General features: G+C 40.3%; 1 pseudogene; it reads left to right on the forward strand.

Moving 5' to 3' along the window:
* The window catches only part of LOC105705484 (protein Mdm4-like), a 32117-nt pseudogene that overhangs the window by 5497 nt on the left and 6752 nt on the right, over positions 1-19868 (forward strand).

Raw genomic sequence — 19868 nt, forward strand, 5'->3', positions numbered from 1 at the left:
GCCAATAACACCCGACCCCGCCCTCATAACACCCGACCCCGCCCCAGTTGTGACAACCAAAACTGCCTCCGGACATTGCCAAATGTTCTCTGGGGTCCACAATCACCCTGATTTGAGAACAGGTGCTCTCAAATTACAGTGGACATCGGAGTCACATGGGGAGCCTTTTCAAGATGTGTTTCCCAGGCTTCACTTGAGGAGAGAGGGGCTGACTTGGAAGAGCCAGGGTGAGTCTGCCCTATAAGTTAGACACAAAGGGTGGGGCCTCGCCTTTGAGTCCAATTCCAATTTGATCTCAATCTGAAATAATGGGATTTACAAAGAATATCTCAGGGCCACCTACTGTAGCAGTAGTTCTCAATGGAGGCAGTATTTCTGCCCCTCAACAAGCCCAGATTAAATTTGAAAATGTTTGAGAGTGATTCATTTCGTGATTCTGATTGTCACAGACTGGAGTCTGTTACTGGCATCTAGTACACAGAGGCCAAGGATGCCAAATGTTCTTAAGTTCAAGGAATATTCTGGAACAATCAAGTTTTGTCCCACCTAAGATGTCATTAGAACTGCTGTTGAGAAACCACTACAAGAAGTACAAGCAATTTTTAAGCTGTTTATGTTACCTCGTGAAAATCCCGTTTGTCCAGGATAGCTGTAAATCCAGAGATTACTTGGTTCACTTACAATATAAGCTTTCAGAGGGCTTAACTTGTCTGTAGATTTCTGAAAAGCGTGCTGTGAGACCTAAAGCTTATAGAATTTGGTGGTGGTGGAAGGAATTCTTTCAAAAAGCATATAAAATAACAAATACAAAATTAGGTACAAGTGTGAATATTTATTTACGATGAGACTAAAACTTGCAAGAAATTGCAAATTTCAAAAAAGATGGCAAATATCCCAAACAAAAAATAAGAAAAACAACATAATATTTTGTATTAATTATCTTCCTGAAATATCTGTATACTACCTTTTCCCCTCCTTTTTTTCGTGGCTACTCTTTGATCACATCTTCATGTGACAACAATTCTGTAACGTCATTTTCTATAGAAATAATTCAGCCTTACCTCTGTCATGGCTGATCGAAATTCTTTGTTTAATTATTGATAGCTGGGATGCATATAATATGCAACTTCACACACACATTCCTACTGCTTATAGCATTGCCACAAGTTTGTGCTTATAAATAAAGGAATCCAGATCAATTCGATTTCTTCCACTTAGTAAAAGAAAGGAGATGTATTATGCACTTGTAATTGTAAATGCTGTATTTAAATGCATTAGTTTTCCAGTGTTGCCATAAAAAATGAGCATGAACTGGGCAGCTTAAAACAAAAGAAATGTATTCTCTCACAGTTCTGGAGGCCACAAGTCCAAAATCACGCTGCTGGGAGGGCCATACTTTCTCCAAAGTCTCTGTAGGAAAATTCTTCCTTGCCCTTTCCTGGCGGTTCCTGGCATTGCTTGGCTTGTGGCAGCATCACTCAATCACTGCCTCTGACTTCACATGACCTTCTTCTCTTTGTGTGATTTGCCCTGTATTAGTCTGTTCTCATGCTGCTAATAAAGACATACCCAAGACTGGGTGATTTATAAAGGAAAGAGGCTTAATGGATTCACAGTTCCACATGGCTGGGGAGGCCTCACAGTCATGCCAGAAGCAAAGAAAGAGCAAAGTCTCATCTTACATGGCTGCAGGCAGGAGAGCTGGTGCAGGGGAACTCCCATTTAAAAAACCATCGGATCTTGTGAGACTTATTCACTACCAAGAGAACAGCAAAAGAAAGAACCACCCCCATGATTCAATTATCTCCACCTGGCCCTGCCCTTGACACGTGGGGATTATTACAATTCAAGGTGAAATTTGGGTGGCGACACAGCCAAACCATATCATGCCCTTTCCTCTTCTTATAAGGATACCAGTCATTGGATTTACGGCCCACTTTAAACCTGTATGACCTCATCTTAATTACTTCTGCAAAGATCCTATTTCCAAATAAGGCTGATATTCTGAGGTTCCAGGTGGATATGAATTTTGGGGAGACAATATTCAACCCAGTACATCAAGTACATCCCTTGTACTTGTTGTTTGGAAGAATTGTTCACAGCATCAACCTATGTATTTTTCATACTTCGTTCCTTCTCCACTACTCATGTACATCTTGTACTAGGTGCCAGAGGTCCAGCTGATATCTCAAAGAGGATATGTTATGGTTTGAATGTTTGTCCTCTACAAAACTCATGTTGAAATTTAACCCCCAATATGGCAGTATTGAGATATACAGCCTTCCACAGGTGTTTAGATTATGAGGGCTCTGCCTTCACGAGTGGATTAGTCTATTCACAGATTCATGGATTAATGGATTATCATGGGAGTGGGATTGGTAGCTTTCTAAGAGGAAAAGAAACCTGAGATAGCACACCCAGGCCCTTGCCATGTGATGCCCTGTGCCACCTTGGAACTCTGTGGACACTCCCCAGCAGCAAGAAGGCCTTTGCCAGATGTGGCCCCTTGACCTTGGATTTCTCAGCCTCCATAACTGCAAGCAATAAATTCCTTTTCTTTATAAGTTACCCAATTTCAGGTGTTATAAGCAACAGAAAATGAATTAAGACAGCCTAGGAGTCATATGGTGTGCTGAGTCTTTGTGTCACAATACTGGATATGTTGGCACAGTTGGGAGAATTCCAGAGCCAATTCTATACCAAGATGGCTAGCAATAAATTAACTATATGTATAAGTCACTATAAACCACATAAACATCTCCCACTAAGAATAAACTAAATGTATTCCCCAACTCAAATTCCCCTCAGCCTGAGCTCAAAAATGTCCTTGGCCACTTCAACACCAGCAGACTTGAAGGGAAGTGTGATGGAGAGGGAGTAGAACTAAAAAGAAACAGAGAACTTAACAGATTATAATGAAAACATCCGATTTTTGAAAAATTTATAAAAACATATGACATGTGAGCACAGTGATAGGGCTCTTTCCAGGGTCTTGGAAGGGAGCTGTATAGGTGAGGGGCCTACATGTTTAATCTCTGTTGCTTTCCCTGTATATCCATCACTATTCATGGCAGCTAACTTTTTGACAGGGCTGTCAAACTGTTAAACCAGGGAAAGGCTATAGGCTGTCTACCTTTCAGCAAAGGAGTTAACCAAGATTGTTATCATTTCTTTATGACCAAATTGTGGCCATTTTGATGGAAGTGAACAACATTTAAGTCTGTAATCCATCTTGAGTTAATTTTCATACATGGTGTAAGAAAAGGATCCAGTCTCAATTTTCTGCATATGGCTAGCCAGTTCTCCCAGCACCATTTATTAAGCAGGAAATCTTTTCTCCATTGCTTGTACTTGTCAGATTTGTCGAAGATCAGATTGTTGTAGGTGCATGGTCTTATTTCTGAGCTCTCTATTCTGTTCCGTTGGTCTATGTATCTGTTCTTGTACTAGTACCATGTTGTTTTGGTTATGGTAGCCCTGTAGTAGTCAGGTAGCGTGATGCCTCCAGCTTTGTTCTTTTTGCTTAGGATTGTCTTGGCTACTTGGGCTCTTTTTGGGTTCCATATGAATTTTAAAATAGTTTTTTCTAATTCTGTGAGGAATGTCAATGGTAATTTAATGAGAATAGCACTGAAGCTATAAATTGCTTTGGGGCAGTATGGCTATTTTCACCATGCTAATTCTTCCTATTCATAAACATGGCATGTTTTTTCATTTGTTTGTTTCCTCTCTGATTTCTTTTGGCAATGGTTTGTAGTTCTCCTCGAAGAGGTCCTTCCCTTCCCTTGTTAACTGTATTCCTAGGTATTGTATTCTTTTTGTAGCAATTGAGAATGGGATTTCATTTATGATTTGGCTCTCTGCTTCCCTGTTGTTGGTGTATAGGAATGCTAGTTACTTTTGCACATTGATTTTGTATCCTGAGACTTTGCTGAAGTTACTTATCAGCTTAAGAGGCTTTTGGGCTGAGACAATGGGGTTTTCTAGATATAGGATCATGTCATCTGCAAACAAAGACAGTTTGACTTCCCTCTTCCTATTTGAATACCCTTTCTTTCTTTCTCTTGCCTAATTGCCCTGACCAGAACTTAACACTGCTTTAGCTGTGCCCCAGGGATTCTGGTATGTTGTCTCTGTTATCATTAGTTTCAAAGAACTTCTTGATTTCTGCCTTAACTTCATTATTTACCCAAGAGTCTTCAGAAGCAGGTTGTTCAATTTCCACTTCTCCATTAATTTAAGTTGGACAAAATCCATTTCTAAACCATGTTATATTTAATCTGGGTGGGAGAATTCTTTTATCACCATTTATAACAGCAAATCCAAAATAATTTTAGAGAGGGAAGTTTCAGTGCTTTGAGTGATATGGTTTGAGGATTATTAGAAAAGTTTTTTTTTTTTTTTTTTTTTTTTTGAGACGGAGTCTCGCTCTTGTTACCCAGGCTGGAGTGCAATGGCGCGATCTCGGCTCACCGCAACCTCCGCCTCCTGGGTTCAGGCAATTCTCCTGCCTCAGCCTCCTGAGTAGCTGGGATTACAGGCACGCGCCACCGTGCCCAGCTAATTTTTTTTTTGTATTAATAGAGACGGGGTTTCACAATGTTGACCAGGATGGTCTCGATCTCTCGACCTCGTGATCCACCCGCCTCGGCCTCCCAAAGTGCTGGGATTACAGGCTTGAGCCACCGCGCCCGGCCGATTATTAGAAAAGTTTTATCTCCCAAGAGCATATTTCTTCCTCTCTTATTCCATAGGTCTGAGCTCAATATTCAAAAGATGATAATTACACTATGGTCAAAGATGGTCTCTGTTCTTCAAAAGACACATTCTTGTCTTCTCAGACACACAACTGAGCCATATTTCCCAGCTTCTTTTTTCAGTTAGATGTGTTCATGTGATTGAATTATAACCTGTATACTTCCTTTGCAAGTTATTTTATTTTTTTCCTCTATGGTTTCTTTAGAGATTTTCTCAATTTCTTAGACATTCTGTAGTTTCACATTCATCTAGGTGTGGATTTGTTTTACTTTATCTTGCTTAGGACATGATATGTTTTATTTAATCTAGAAACACACATCTCTTTTCAGCCCTGGAAAATATTGCTTCTCACCATTTCCCTTTAATTTTTTATTCTGCAACTTTAATTAGACATATGTTGGAACTTCCTCAAAATCACATTCATAGTTCATTTCTCTCTCTCTCTTGCTCTCTCCCCTCGCCCTTTCTTTGTGCCACATTTTGTGTATATATCCTCATATATACCATCTAGTTCACTAATTTTCTTTTCACCTTTGTCTAGACTACTGTTTAACCTGTTCACCAATTTCCATGACTCTTTTTCACTACTGGAAACTCTGATTCTCTTTCATATCTTTCTGATTCTTTTTTCATATTGTTTTGGGCTGTTATTTTGGCTTCTCTTCTCTCATTTATGTCTTCAATCATTTAAAATATACTGATTTTATAGTCTATTTAAGATTAATCTATTATATTCAAATTGGGTGCTAATTCTCTTGTTTGGTAAGTTTTCTAACCCTCCCTCACAATGGGTGCATTTTTCTATACATTTAGAATTTTTTATTGTGAATTTATCTTCAGGGGATTTCTTTTTCCTAAAGAAGTCCTGAGAGTCACTGAAGATTCACTGAGAGTTGTGAAAATGGACCTACAGAGTGGTTTGGCATTTGTTTCAGTTTGGGAATTCTGAAGGTTTCCAAGGTTCCAGATCTGTTTTTAGGTTAGTTGTTTGACTTGGATTTCCTGTGCCATCCAGGTAGTGTCAATTCGAATTCTACATTCAGTAGAGTGCAATCTTAGGTTTTAATTTCCTGCAGATGACTTGTTTCCACCCAATAGCCCAGATACAAGCCTCCTCATAACTTCCCTGGGTCAGGATTGCTTCCCTGGCAACCTTTCTAATTCCCTTTTCAAAGCCTAGATAGGACAGCTGTCTAAGATGCCAGCTCCCCTGCCCCATCAAAGTCTGACGCCTCATTTCCCATACCACATTGGTATTAGAACCAGTTTGTGGTGCCTGTATCTCTGTATAAAATCTTCATGGTATGCGATAGTACCTGTTTGGCCTTACTGCTCTGACTTTGATTCCTTTCTTCCTGTCTGTCACTTGGGGATTTCCCCTGCATCCTTTTCTGAGTTCATATATGTATTTAAATTCTGGAGGATATGTTTTGTCTGCAGTTCTATGTGTTAGTGAGATGAGGGGCCTTGCTCACAAGCTCAGTCTGTCTTATTGCTGAAAGTCTGCTGTCTATTCTTTTAGAATCTCTCAGAAGGACTCTCTAGTCTCTTTTCTCTAATTTACTTCCAGCTTTCTTGTGATAGGCAGAGACTGACGGGAGGTTGTCTATATGACATTCCTAGTATAGACTGAATGCCCCATCATCCAAACAAACCATAGAGACATATAATTTCTGTAAAATTGACACCCAAAAGACATGATATGGTTGTGTGTGCTCTTAATGATATACAATGTAAATGTCAGACAGTAGCTTGAAAATTAGGGTCAGAAAACAGTGACCTTTGCATTCTGCCAAATATGTCCTTGGGATAAATTGCATTTTTATTGCATTATATTATATTACATCACTGCAATTATATGAGACTCTCATTGGAATCTTGAATGCTTCTTTTTATCATTTTAAATATGCATGCATATTATATATGGAAAGCTGAGTGTTCTACAGACAAAATTCATTGTATAAAACTGAAATGTAAAAATGTGATAACTCAGTAATGCATAGAAATATGTTGCAAAATAATAGAATATAAAAGAAATTATATGACTTCTATGAGCAGTTATCTAAAGCAAATCAGACCAGCATATGGGCCTAGAACAAAGGACCACTTTTATTTACTATATCAGTATTCCAAGAGAAAAATAAAAAGAAGATATTTGCAAAAGCAAAAAATGATTTTTGGTAGCTTTAAAATTTCTACCAAGCAATTTCAGTAGTATATAGAAATTATGGTGTAAAACTACTTACAGTTTTTGCAAACAATAATTAAGATGTAACGGAAGCCTGCATTTTTCATGTTGAATGATTCTGAAAAAGTGGTGAAAAGGATCTTTTGGTTGTTCTCAACTCCCTTGGAAAAAAATGCTAATAAGAAAGAAAAACAGGGAGAAAAAAATGCTAGAATTCTATAACACAAACAAGACACACAAGCCATTTTCCTAATTTCACACTGTTCAGGAGAGTGACAAAACACCAATTTCCACAAGATGGTCTGTCTTACAAATATGGAACACTTCCCATTCAAATAGGTATCTGGGGCATTCTGGGTAACCCAGCCAAAACGGGTAGCAATAGCATGTAAATTAAAATAGCAACCTCCCCCATCCTGAGTATTCATCCGTGCCACTGACACATTGCAGAAAGGATGCCAGACCTTTTTACTGGCATAAATCTCACGTCTGTAGCCTGCTGCGAGATCTCCAAAAAGCCCCACTTTCAGCATGTAGGGTTCCTTTGTTGGTGACATGCAGTTGAGAGGAGGAAATAACATACCATTTGGTATCCTCTGGGCAGGTCTGTGAACAGACTTGTGCTGGGTCCCTGTACTGCTTTTTCAAGATGTTCAAGATCTGCATGTGCTATGTGCTGCAACATGTAAGTGACATATAAACAAACCTGCGTTGATTTCCAGGAAAATACAATTACCATTTTAGGGAAACCATTACATTTGTCTCAACCCAAATGATTTGGAAAATGATGAATGGCTGTTTGTCAGTATAGCTTGTAAGGCAACACCTGATCCCTAGAAATTCAAACCTAGTCACAACTTCAAAGGAGGCCCAGGCTATCCTATCAGACACTGTCAGTGTTCTGCCTGTATTCCCCCAACCCTTACCACTGTGATGCATTCCAGCCTGACTTCCACTTGCCAGAACTTGCATTTCCTTGCCTTTTCTGGTCCCAGAGGTCTGTGTTACCCTCCCATGTGGCAGGCCAGAAGTACTGGGAAATTAATGCCAGTTGGCCACAGCAATCATTGGCTTGATCCCACACCATTTATTTGCTGCCTTCTCTTCCTTATTTCATGTTCCTACTCCTTTGCAGTGTTTCCTTGGACCAGCTCTCAAATCAGCTATGTGTGCTTGAACCATCGTGTCCAGGTCAGCTTCTGGAAGAACTCCATCTAAGACAATTATCTTTTCCTGGAGGTCCTGGCAACTTAGCATTTTGACAGGCATCAAGATGTCAGGGTTTCAGTTGAGGAAGACATACATTAGACAACTGTGTCAATGGAGCATACATTTGCCAGTTTATTGTTCACTTTAAGAGCCATTTTTTCATACTAAGTGTACATCTGTATGTCTAGTGTGTCTCCCTTCTCCTCATCCCTGATTCCAGCTTGCCACAGGGCTCTAACACCTAAAACGTCCATATGATAGTGCAGCCACCAAGATCCAAGAAACTAAACAATAGGCCATTTTAGGGGATGGCCCCAAGTGAGGAAGCTGGGCTGTGTTTGGAAGTTATGAGTGGAGGTAAAGCCAGAATAGCTTTGAGCCACATGTCTTAGAGTTAGAAATACCAGTTAAAATTTTATTTTCTTTTGTTTCAAAGTAACGAAGACTCTGGTTGACTTGGTTCTTGTGGGTTTAAAAACACGTGTGAAAATCATCTTATTCTTTACCCTCAATACAGCAAATGTTTTTGAGCACTTAATATGTAGAAGGCACTAAGTGCCTTACATGTATTGACTTATTTAATCTCCACAAAACGCTAAGTGGGCATTATTATTAACCCTGTTTGATGGATAGGGGAAGGGAGAAGTCAAATAAAAGTGTTGGGAATCTTGATCTTGTGCTTATGCCTAAAAGGAAAAGGAGGAATGGCAGTACAGGTGGCCTCATGGGAAATGGACTGGAGTTGTGGAGCCTCTTCGTTGGTAGCATGTGGCTTCGTGGCTGCTGCCTGTGGGCCTGCCATTCCTGTGACTCCGTGCCCTCATCCTCGAGACTTCTGTGCTTGCTCCTGCCAAGCAGCTGGTTCAGCTTCTAGCCTGCTAATCCTTTGGTTTCTGTGAATTCTAAGCTCATTCATGGTCATGGCCACTCATGCCTCTTCCTTCTCAAAGACTTTGCTGCCTGCCTGCTCTCAGACATCTTTTCCACTTCTGCCCTCACCCACCTGCCTGACTCTATCTGTACCACATCCCCAGGATGATTGGAGTTGCTCCAGTCAACCTTAGTCATCTCCACTTCTGTGAAACTCTTACTGAGTCCACCTCTTGGCTTCTGGTCACCTGTAGATCTGCTTCCCTTTGGTCATGTGTCCACCTCTGCCCAATCTAGTTGGCCTGCAGGTGAGGTCACGTGGTAGCAGTAGCATGAACTCTCAGTAAGGAACTACCTGAAGGCAGGGAGCATTTAGAGGGGCCTACAGGTGTGGCTGGTGGTAAGAGATGTGAGATGCACAGCACCAAAAGAGATCTGCTGAGGATTCTGCCGAGAGTCACAGAAAACGTCAGTGGACTTAAAGATTATGGCCATATTTGGCCCTGCTTCCTTCTTCCATTGGCTTGATTGCTATGGGAATCAGAGATTCTAGAAAAATCTGAGCATATTTGAAGCAAACAGTTGCCTTCCCTCTATTTCAGGGGCACCGAGTAGAGGGGCTGGAAGTCTTGGGGACGTGCCTAGCAAAGTGAGTAAATCCCACGCATGTTTTGTAGCCTGAATTGAATCTTGAAAACTATATTGGGTTCCATGTTTGAAAAGGGGTGGAAATAGTGACAGGCTTTTTTTTTCCTTCGTATACTTTTGAAATTGAAGAATAACATACATAAAGACAAGTGCACAAATCATAAGCGTATGGTTCGCTGAATTTTTACAAAGTAAACACATCTGTGTAACTACCAGCCAGATCAAGATATATAACAGGCGGCTTTTTTCATGGCTCTGAAAGTGCTCATTACCATTTAATAGTTTATAAGTCCTAGGATCACCGAAGACACTTGCAAAACAATTGGGTCAGCACATCATTTTTGCATAAACTAAGCCCCGGAGTGGTGAAGTGTCCTGCATAAAGCAATGTGGGTAGACAGCATCTAGTTTGGGGATTTGTTCTGTCTTTTCCAAAACAACAGACAGTGTTTCTGTTGCTTAACGAAATCAGTGCTTGTGGATAAACCATCCCACCTCCCCACTTCTCCCATTTATCTGCTCTACATGCTATATTATTTTTCTTTTCTTATTTTGTGTTCACTTCATGGTCAAGTCACCCCAGATCCTGATTTTCCCCAGGATCTCCATGCCTCGTACACAGAAAGATAGCTCTCCTCTCATGTCACTAGCCAATGACAGTCTGTGGACATGTGATGCACATCAGCAGAGGGCATGGGGTCAGTGCCCACCCTTCTGCAGAGTGCCCTTTGCCCCTTCCCAGTCCCATTAGCATCTTGAGAAATTGGAACTCATTCCAGCTCAGGTCCTCATGGCAGAGATGACTAGCTAGCCACCAGGATTGCCTGTCACTTCCATTTTGTAGAGCTGTGGCTGAAAAGCAGCTGCCCAGCCAGGGAGTCCATTTCCCACACTTCAGGGGATCCCACTAGAAGACTGCCTGTTACCAGTGTAATGTGAGTAGAAATACATTTTGCCCTTCCAGGCTAAGGTGTTTAAGCAGCAAGTGTGCCTTCTGTAGAGTCTCTTTCCCCAGCCACTGACTCTGAGGCCCTTAAGCAAGCTGGAAGAAGTTTGGGCCTCTGAAGGAGACAGTGGACGGCGACCTTCTGAGCAAGAGCCCTGGCACTGGACTTGACATTAGTGAGAAATCAACAACTAGTGGATTAATCCACCGAGATTCTACTGTTACCATAACTAATGCAGTTATAATAGGGATGGAGGAGGAGATTGTAACATTTTTAAAGGCTATTTTTTTTTAGAAATAAAATCTCACTTTGTCTCCCAGGCTGGAGTGCAGTGATACGATCCCAGCTCACTGCAGCCTCAAACTCCTGGGCCCAGGCAATCTTCCTGCCTCAGCCTCCCCAGGAGCTGGAACTGCAAGTGTGCACCACCATGCCTGGCTAATTTTTTACAAATTTCTTTTAGAGATGGGATCTCTAAAAAATTTTAGAGTTGCTCAGTCTGGTCTGGAACTCCTGGGCTCAAGCAATCCTCCTACCTTGGCCTCCCAAAATGCCAGGATTGCAGGCATGAGCCGCTGTGCAGGGCCAGCTATTTTTTTTTTTAGTCATCTTTTTTGCTTTTTCCAGCTATTGAAGACAACCAGAGCCTCCTTACTTATACAGGAAGGACAATTCCTAGACATTAAATACAGAAAGATAAGGAACTGATCTTTTTTTATTTTGAAAACAAAAAGAAAAGAAAAGAAAAAGAAAATACTTCCTAAGATCATGTGCGCTTTTCAAGATTGTTTTCAGGAATCCCTGAGGTGGCGAGGGAAGGTTGGTCCTCATGGAGCAAGGGAAGCCCTAGTTTCAGTTCCGCTGAGCTCAGCTTGGCACCCTGCACTTTCTTGTTTGCTAAAACATTGGACCATCACCTGTATCTGTGATACGGTTTTTATCAACAGAAATGCAAATTTCTCTTTGGGAAAGCTTGTCAATAAAGAAAATGACCTTTATTCATAGTGTCCTCTGATCCATTTAAACCAGACAAGCTTTTCGATAATGGAAACTTGAAAAAAAAAAAAATAGATGAGAATACGACAAAGGAGTACCCTTTACAACGCTGCTGTTGGGAAAGAGTGATAGTAAACAAGAATGAAGGCACTGATTCATTAAGAGTTTCCATATTACATAGTCACAGTGGGGGTACCAAGAGAATGGCTCCTTGCATTAGACTGCCTGAGTTCAGATTCTGTCCCTACCATGTACAAGCCAAATGACCTTAGGCAAGCTAGTTAACGTTTCTGTGCCTCAGGATCTCCATCCATAAAATAGAGCCCACCAGATATCCCTCTTAGCATTGTGAGAATTAAATTATTTAATACAGATAAAGCTGTTGGAAAAGTGCCTGGCACATAGGAGGCCCTATGTAAATGTCAGCTAGTATGATTACAAGTCTTTGGGGCCCAGATTTGTCTGTGGTACATCTGGATTCATGTCAGAATATAAAAAGAAAACCAAACAATTGCTTCACTGGGTCAGATTTGGATCTTTCTCTTTCTCCAAAGAATACTAAATGGGAGTCTCAAGGATTGGGGAGTGGGGAGAGCTTGGGGGATTCTCTTTTGACACCAGACCTACATTGAATTAGCAGCACACATGTTTATAAAATGTATCAATGTACATCAAAAATTTTAAACACTCTTTGACTTAATAATTCAACTTTGGAGAATGATCTAAATATATTCTGTTTAATTTGTTTTGAATTTACAAAAGTCTGTAAGGCACAAAGGTGCCCTTGAAAATCAAAATATATAAGATAGCATTAGATTATAACCCAAACAATAAAATAAATATACTTAGTGCATACTAACATAAATAAATGATTGAATATATCAGCAAATGGTGAACGAGAGGCCAGTCTTCTATGCAGACGAATTTCAAATAAATCATATCATTTCTGCCCTCAAAGGGGTGAAGCGTAACTCCCCATTCCTTAAGTGTGGGCTTCGCAGAGTATCTTCTTTCCAAAGAGCACAGTATGGAAAGAAGGGGAGGGAAGAGTCACTTTACAGTGGAGAAACCTGACAAACACTACCTCAGCCAAGTGACCAAGGCCAATATCAGCAGTCATAAATCATCTTGATGGATACATCCTTGATATAATATGATTAAAAATGGCATGTTACCTCTGTGATCTTTCTCCTGGAAACCCATAACCCCAATCTAGCCATGAGAAAAACAGACAAATTCACTGGAGGGACATCCTGCAATATACTTGAACGGTACTCCTTAAAACTATCAAGATCATTCAAAAACAAGGAAAGTCTGAGAAACTATCATGGCAAAGAAGAGGCTAAGAAGACATTACAACTAAATATGATGTGGCACCCTCATATCCAGAAAAAAGGGCATTAAGTGCAAACTAAGGAAATCTGAATAAGCTATAGACTTTAGCAAATAATAACAACAACGGATGGAGGATATTGGTTCATTAACTGTAACAACTGTTCCATACTATTGTAAGGTGTTAATAAGAGGGGAAATCACTCAATTTTTCTGTAAATCTAAAACTATTATTAAAAAAAAAGTACATTCTATTCTCATTATTTGCTTTAGTTATGTTCTATAAAGTCACCAAGAACACTGACTTGGTAAATATTGAATTATTACCTCTAGTTGTGAGCCTCTGGTCACAACATTTTTGGATCAGTAAATAACATTGTTTCTTGTGTGTTTCTGTTTAAAGACACCTTCTTTAACATGCATTGTTGACTCATTAACATTAAACTCATAGCTAACAGCTGTCACTCCTGCCTGGACAAAGCTTATCTAATGCACGTGGTTCCTCCATAAGGCATATCACAGCCTTCTTGGCTTAGGGATACTAGACAGCACTTCAGACACTAGATAACACTTTAGCACTATGCGTGGGGGGCCATTTTAAGCAGTGAATCATCAACAAAAGAGCCCATAAGAATACAAAAAACGTGGCACTAAATAGAATGTGAGGACACTTGTTTACAGTTTGAGAGCTGAAACAAGAAGACAAGAGTGTCACCTCATTCGACCTCAGCTGGGAATGTGCACATTGGGCAACTCAACTTTTTAACTGCTGTGTGCATGTGCATACTCACTGATGACGATATTGATTTTGGAATTTCAGATAAATTTTAGCAAGTAGGCAAATTCACAACTAAAAAATCTGTGAATAATAAGAATCAACTGTATGTTGTTAAAAGCCTATTAATATGTTCCATGATAGCCTAAGTTCTCTGCATAAGCGTTTATAGATCTCTCATTCTTAAATTTGCCTAACTCTTTAAAGTTTATCTGTTTATTTATTTATCTATTTTTGAGACAGAGTCTTGCTCTGTTGCCCAGGCTGGAGTGCAGTAGCACGATCTCGGCACACTGCAACCTCCACCTCCCAGGTTCAAGCGATTCTCCTGCCTCAGCCTCCTGAGTAGCTGGGACTACAGGCATGCACCACCTTGTCCGGCTATTTTTTGTATTTTTTTTAGTAGAGACAGAGTTTCACCATGTTGGCCAGGCTGGTCTTGAACTCTTGATCTAGTGATCTGCCTGCCTCGGCCTCCCAAAGTGCTGGGATTACAGGCGTGAGCCACCGTACCTGGCCTGTTTATCTGTTTATTTAGCCTATAATACCTGTGCTGTCCAACATGGTAGAATTGAGCCACGTGTCGCAAATGATACTTTAAAAGTGTCTAGTCCAATTGAGATGTACTATAAGGATAAACACCAGACTCTGAAGATACAAAAAAAGAATGTAAACTATCTCATTAATAATTTTTATATTGATTGTATATTGAAATGATACTGTTTTAGTATAATTGGTTAAATAAAATGTATTATTAAAATTAATTTCACCTGTTTCTTTTTACTTTTATAATGTGACTACTGGAATATTTAAAATTATAATATGTGGCTTGAATTTTATTTCTATCAGATAGCACCAATTTATTTTAACTCAGGGGAAAATTAATTCCATCAAGATATCAGTAACATGGGAAGGACATAGGACTATAGAATTTTTCGAGAAACCATTTAATCCTTTCCTTTTAGAAAGATAAGGTTTACACAGGTGAAGAGACCTGTCCCTCCTGTACTTCCATACACCAATAAATAAAATACAACAGCCTACAGAATCTTTTAAGAGAAAAACAAGATTGGCTGTTTCTGAATTGAAAGAAACCATTTTTTAAAGATCTTGCTAGATTTCTGTAAGTAGGGCTGCCAGATTTAGCAAACAAAAATACAGGGTTCTCTGCTAAAATTTGCATTTCAGATCAACAGTAAATAATGTTTAAGTATGACCCAAATATTTCATGGGACATACTTATGCCAAAAAAATTATTCCTTGTTTATGTGAAATGCAAATATAACTGAGCATCTGTGTTTTCAGTATGAGTATATCCCATACACTATTTGGGGACATGCTTATCCTAAAAAAAGTATTTGTTGTTTATCTGAAATGCAAATTTAACTTGTGTCCTGTATTTAATCTGGCAACGCTACTTACTATAAAGCCTTTGAGGAAAGAACCTTTTGGCTGATTTCTCCCAGGCACTTATCTTTCTATGTTTCTGCAAGGAAGAGCCCAAACTAGTGAGTCATTCACGGGCTCCATAATAAAAAACGGAATCTCCAGATTTGCCTTCCCATCTGCAGGCTATCTTGGCTGTCAATGCTATCTTTCTAAACAGCCAACTTACCCAGGAATCAAGCCGCAGATCTCAACTGTCCCTCCCAACCTTTATAATCAATTTGAGTTGGGCAAGGTGCCAGCTTCAAAAAATTACACAGAACCAACTCTTGTAACTATGGAGATAAGAGGGGAGGAAAAGCCCAAGGAAACAAACAAGCTTTCCTCTTCTTTACAGAAGCTCTTCTAAATGGAACAGGCGGCGATTGGTACAAACATGCCAGCCATTTCCTGGATGTGTATACATATCAGAGAGCAAGGAAGAAGTTAACTGGGTTTTATGCTTTATTATTTTCTTTCCTTCATAACTATTATGTTGTGGTATACTAAAGGGGGTGGTAATGGAAGTGGGCCATCCAGTGTGCAGGCAAAAAGGGGGTACAGGCAGTAAGGAGTTTATCGCCTGTTGAGAATTTAGAAACAATAATAAAACTGACTGCAAGTTGCTCTGCTTTTTATTACTCCAATGTTCTGGCAATTCTAAACAATGTCATTGATAAAATACTCCTCCCACTGCACTTCCCCAACCACCGCTGACCCCAGACTGTTCTCATTTTAAGCAATGCCATCAACCATTTTTTTAAAACCTTCCTTATGGAGCTTTTCTTTACTGTTTTGGGGATGGTCTGGAGGAGGTGGAAGGGAGGGGAGAGGAGGTATATGAGGGTGGAACGCTTAAGTGATCAAAACAGCATTTCAATGAATGGAGAGTGCCCTCTCATGCACTACTATCGCTTGAGGTTTCCAAGGAAGGATGGGCAATATGATAGTAAAAGGAACACTGGATTCAGAGTTGGAAGATCCAGGTGCAAGATGTGGCTCGGTATCTCTGTAGGTGTGACTGAGGACAAAAGCCATGTCCTCTCTGAGCCTCCATTTCCTCCTGTCAAATAGAATCTCTAACGACTTCTCTCCCTGTCTGCTTCACCTGGGTGTTTTGAGCCACTAATAGATAAAATATATGAAAGAACATGTTTTTCAAATTGGAAAGTGCTTTACTGATGTAAATCACTGTATTCATTTTAACAGAGATCAAAATAACAGTGGCTTCAACAGGATAGAAGATCTGGTCAGATGAAAGCCCAAGCTTGCAGGCAGTTGATGGATGTAGAATGACCTTATTCCTCAAGGTCACCTAAGGACACAGTTTTTTTTTCTCTTATTACTCCATCATCCCATAGGGTGTCTTCCTTATTGTCAAGGTTGAAAATGAATCACCACTTACCACAACCTCATTCTTACCCACAAGAAGAGAAAAGAATAAATGGAAGATGAGCAGTTTCCGTTCATAGCACGATCCAGACATTACACACGTCAATCTGCTCCTTTCTCGTTGGTTAAAACTTAGTCGCATGGCCTCACATTGCTGCCATGGAGGCTGGGAAATGTAGTCTCCAGCTAGACAGCCATGTGTCTGGCTAAAAACTGAAGGATCTATTGCCAAAAGTTGAGAATGGATATGGATATGCAGTTCTGTAACAGTTACTGTCATTATTTTTCAAGCTAGTGGATGAAAGGTTGTTTCTTTGTTTGTTATTTCATTGCTCTGGGGAGTAAGACAAAATGGAAGTCCCATACTTTCAAAGCAGCTATTAATGAATTTTGGACATATATCAGTGTAAGTCATCCTGGTTTAAATGGAGAAGTGATTTCCAGAGCAATGGATTTCAAAGCACTTTCACCTGAGGTCTGTGTGCGACTGTTTGCAGGAGAAACATGAACTTTAGACCACGTTGCTGTTGTACTGACTTTCTATCCAGTCACTCAGCAAGCTCAGAATTGAGAAAGTGGTACATCATCTGGTTAGTGCCTTATCATCCTTGAGGCCTTGTGTCACTGCCTCCATAATTAAACACAGACCATTAGCTATAACCTACTGCACCCACATCAATTACGCCAGTTTGGATAACAGCCACAGAAACTCTTCTTTCCTGTCTTCTGCCTCTCTGGAAATGATTCTGGTCGCATCACACAGGTGTAGTTAGAATTGCCTTGGCTTTTAGAAGATGTCAAATTAGCAAGGTTGTTATGTCATGATGGAACAGAAACTTTATTCTTCCATATGCTGATTAAAAGGTAATTTAACCTCTTCCAAAGGTGGTCTAGCCAATCCCCAGCAGTATTGACATTGTGTTAATGAGAAATTGCTCTCCAGAGTGATAAATTAGCCCTCCGAGACTAGTATGCAAACCCATTTTCACTAGACGGCCCAGTCTTAAATAGCAAATTTGGTGGTTTCATCACCCTCTGCCCCTACCCCCATTAAATCTGCATGGACTGATGCACTGTATCTGAAATCCTGGATCTGTGCAGATTAAAATGCATGCATATAGCCTCCCCAGTGATGCTAACTGTCCCAGCTTGCTATTTTCTGGCATGTGCTAGGCCGAGTTGAATGTAGCTCAGCAGCAATGGGGCTGCTTAATACACCTCATTTCTTAGAGATAAGAAACTCAATTTGCCATGAGAGAAACGAGAATGAAGTCAAAGGGTCTCAGGATGTGGGAGGAGCCTTAGCACTCGATTAATGTAACACTTTCCCTTTACATATGAGGAAACTGAGGCCAGGGAGATGAAATACCTTGGCCAAAGATGTGGGAAGCTTAAGCAGCAGAGATGAACTAGAATTCATTTTCTCAGAAAATGATGTCATTGTCTTTTACCCTCCTCTACCCATCCTACCAAACTGACTACTAGCTACACACCAGTTGTCACATCATCTAGAGATACCCATTCTACCCCCACTGGTTTTCTTCCCAGATGAAGAAAGCACTCTTCTTGAGAATATAAACTTGACTTCCTCTAGTTCAGCAGGCATAAATCTCAATCCACAAACTCAGGTGAGAAAAGAACACTGCATGTTATTATTTTTAATAAAGCAACCAGCCTCATCCTGCTAATCTGGTGGAAAATTCAACCCCAGACATTCTTGGGACCCTTCCCTTACTCTTTGGAATGTGCTAAGGTTCTGCCTCAAGGTGTGCTAAGTCATCAGAGTGACCCTCAGGAAAATCCAAAGGTATCACTGAGATGGAACAGAGCCAGGCCACAGGGTCCCTTCAGCTCCTCAGATTCTGCAGGTTCTTGGCTATGCTGGGAGCTGGAAGCCTTGGTCAGCCAGGAGCCTAAGCCTTGGTCTAGCCTCCCTCCCTCAGCTCAGTTGTCTGAAATCCTCCTCCTCTCCTGGAACTGTCAGGATGAAGAACCTGTGGTTCTTGAAGTTCTCAAATTTGTCTCTCTTGTCCCCAGTCAAAGAAATTTCTCTTTAGTCTTAGGGAAATCCTTCTTGATTTTCTCAAAAATATTCTCTTTCTTGCCTTACACTCTCTAGGACACCATAACAATTCTCTGGAGAGGCTCAGGATTTGGAAAACAAAAGCCAGGAAGGGAAACGTTTTGTAAAGAACTTCTGCTCTTCATCCAACTGCAAACCTTTGCCATGGCAAAAATGCAGAGTGGGGAAAGAACAACCAGGGAGGGGAAACAGAAATTATCTCTCAAAAAATTATACTGCATAGGGTGATTTAAAGTTCCATGAAAGGGGAAACAACTGAAATTCCAATTTAGTTTCTCTGGTGAAAGAATGCTGGGAGAACATTTTCCCAGCTCCATCTTGAAAGGAGCATGAAAACCATGGAGTAACTTCTTTGCAGCAAGAGAGGCCACTAAGCAACCTCAAAATGCAGCAATGGCTGCACCAGCTCTTTGGTCTTCCTCATCACTTGATTGTTCCTTAACTCCTTGCTACCTGGCTACAGATGCCACCATATTTCAAAACCAACTATGCCCAAGGTCCCCACTGTCCTATTTGTCCAATCTAGTAGCCAACTCTTTGTCTTTATCCTCTTTGACCTTCTTCTCCTGAAAATTCTTTGGGGGAATGGTTGGTGGCACTATATCTTACTGATTCCTCCTCTATATTTCTCACCATGCTCTCTTTTATTGCTTTTCTGGATTTTCTTTGATTCATTTCCACTAATCAAAAAGAGCTGATATTGGTCACCTTCTCTTTTGTCTCTTTTCTGTCTTTCTCCTGAATTTAACCTACTCCATGACTTCTATTGTCTTTAAATCTCATCTCTAGCCCAACTCAAGTTCTTGAATTCTAGACCCAGAATCCCAACTGCCTTTTGGTTGTTTCCTGCTGGATGTGTTACCAGTACCTCAAACTTGCCATGTTCAAAGCCAACTCATCTTTCTTCCCTAAACCAGATTCTCTTTCTCACTTCCTTGCTCAATGAATGTATCACCATTCTTCCAAATTTTGAACCCTTCTTTGACTCCTCCTCTCCATTGTCCTTACATCCATACTGTTTGATTCTAAATAGATTTTGCCTCCTCAGTAGAATAATAAAAGTATGGTATGAGTAATACAGAATAAAGTGGAAATATCCCTCTTCTCCTGGATGCCATTTTTTCATTAATGTCATATAGCATTATATTAACCATGGTTTTAATTCTAGCCTTTTTCCTTCCATAACTTCTTCTACACAAATATGTATTTTTACATAAAACCTGTATTACTTAGCACTCTTGCTTG

The sequence above is a fragment of the Aotus nancymaae genome, unplaced genomic scaffold (assembly GCF_030222135.1).
Source record: "Aotus nancymaae isolate 86718 unplaced genomic scaffold, 86718_ANA_hifiasm-v0.15.2.pri h1tg000058l, whole genome shotgun sequence".
Lineage (NCBI taxonomy): Eukaryota > Metazoa > Chordata > Mammalia > Primates > Aotidae > Aotus > Aotus nancymaae.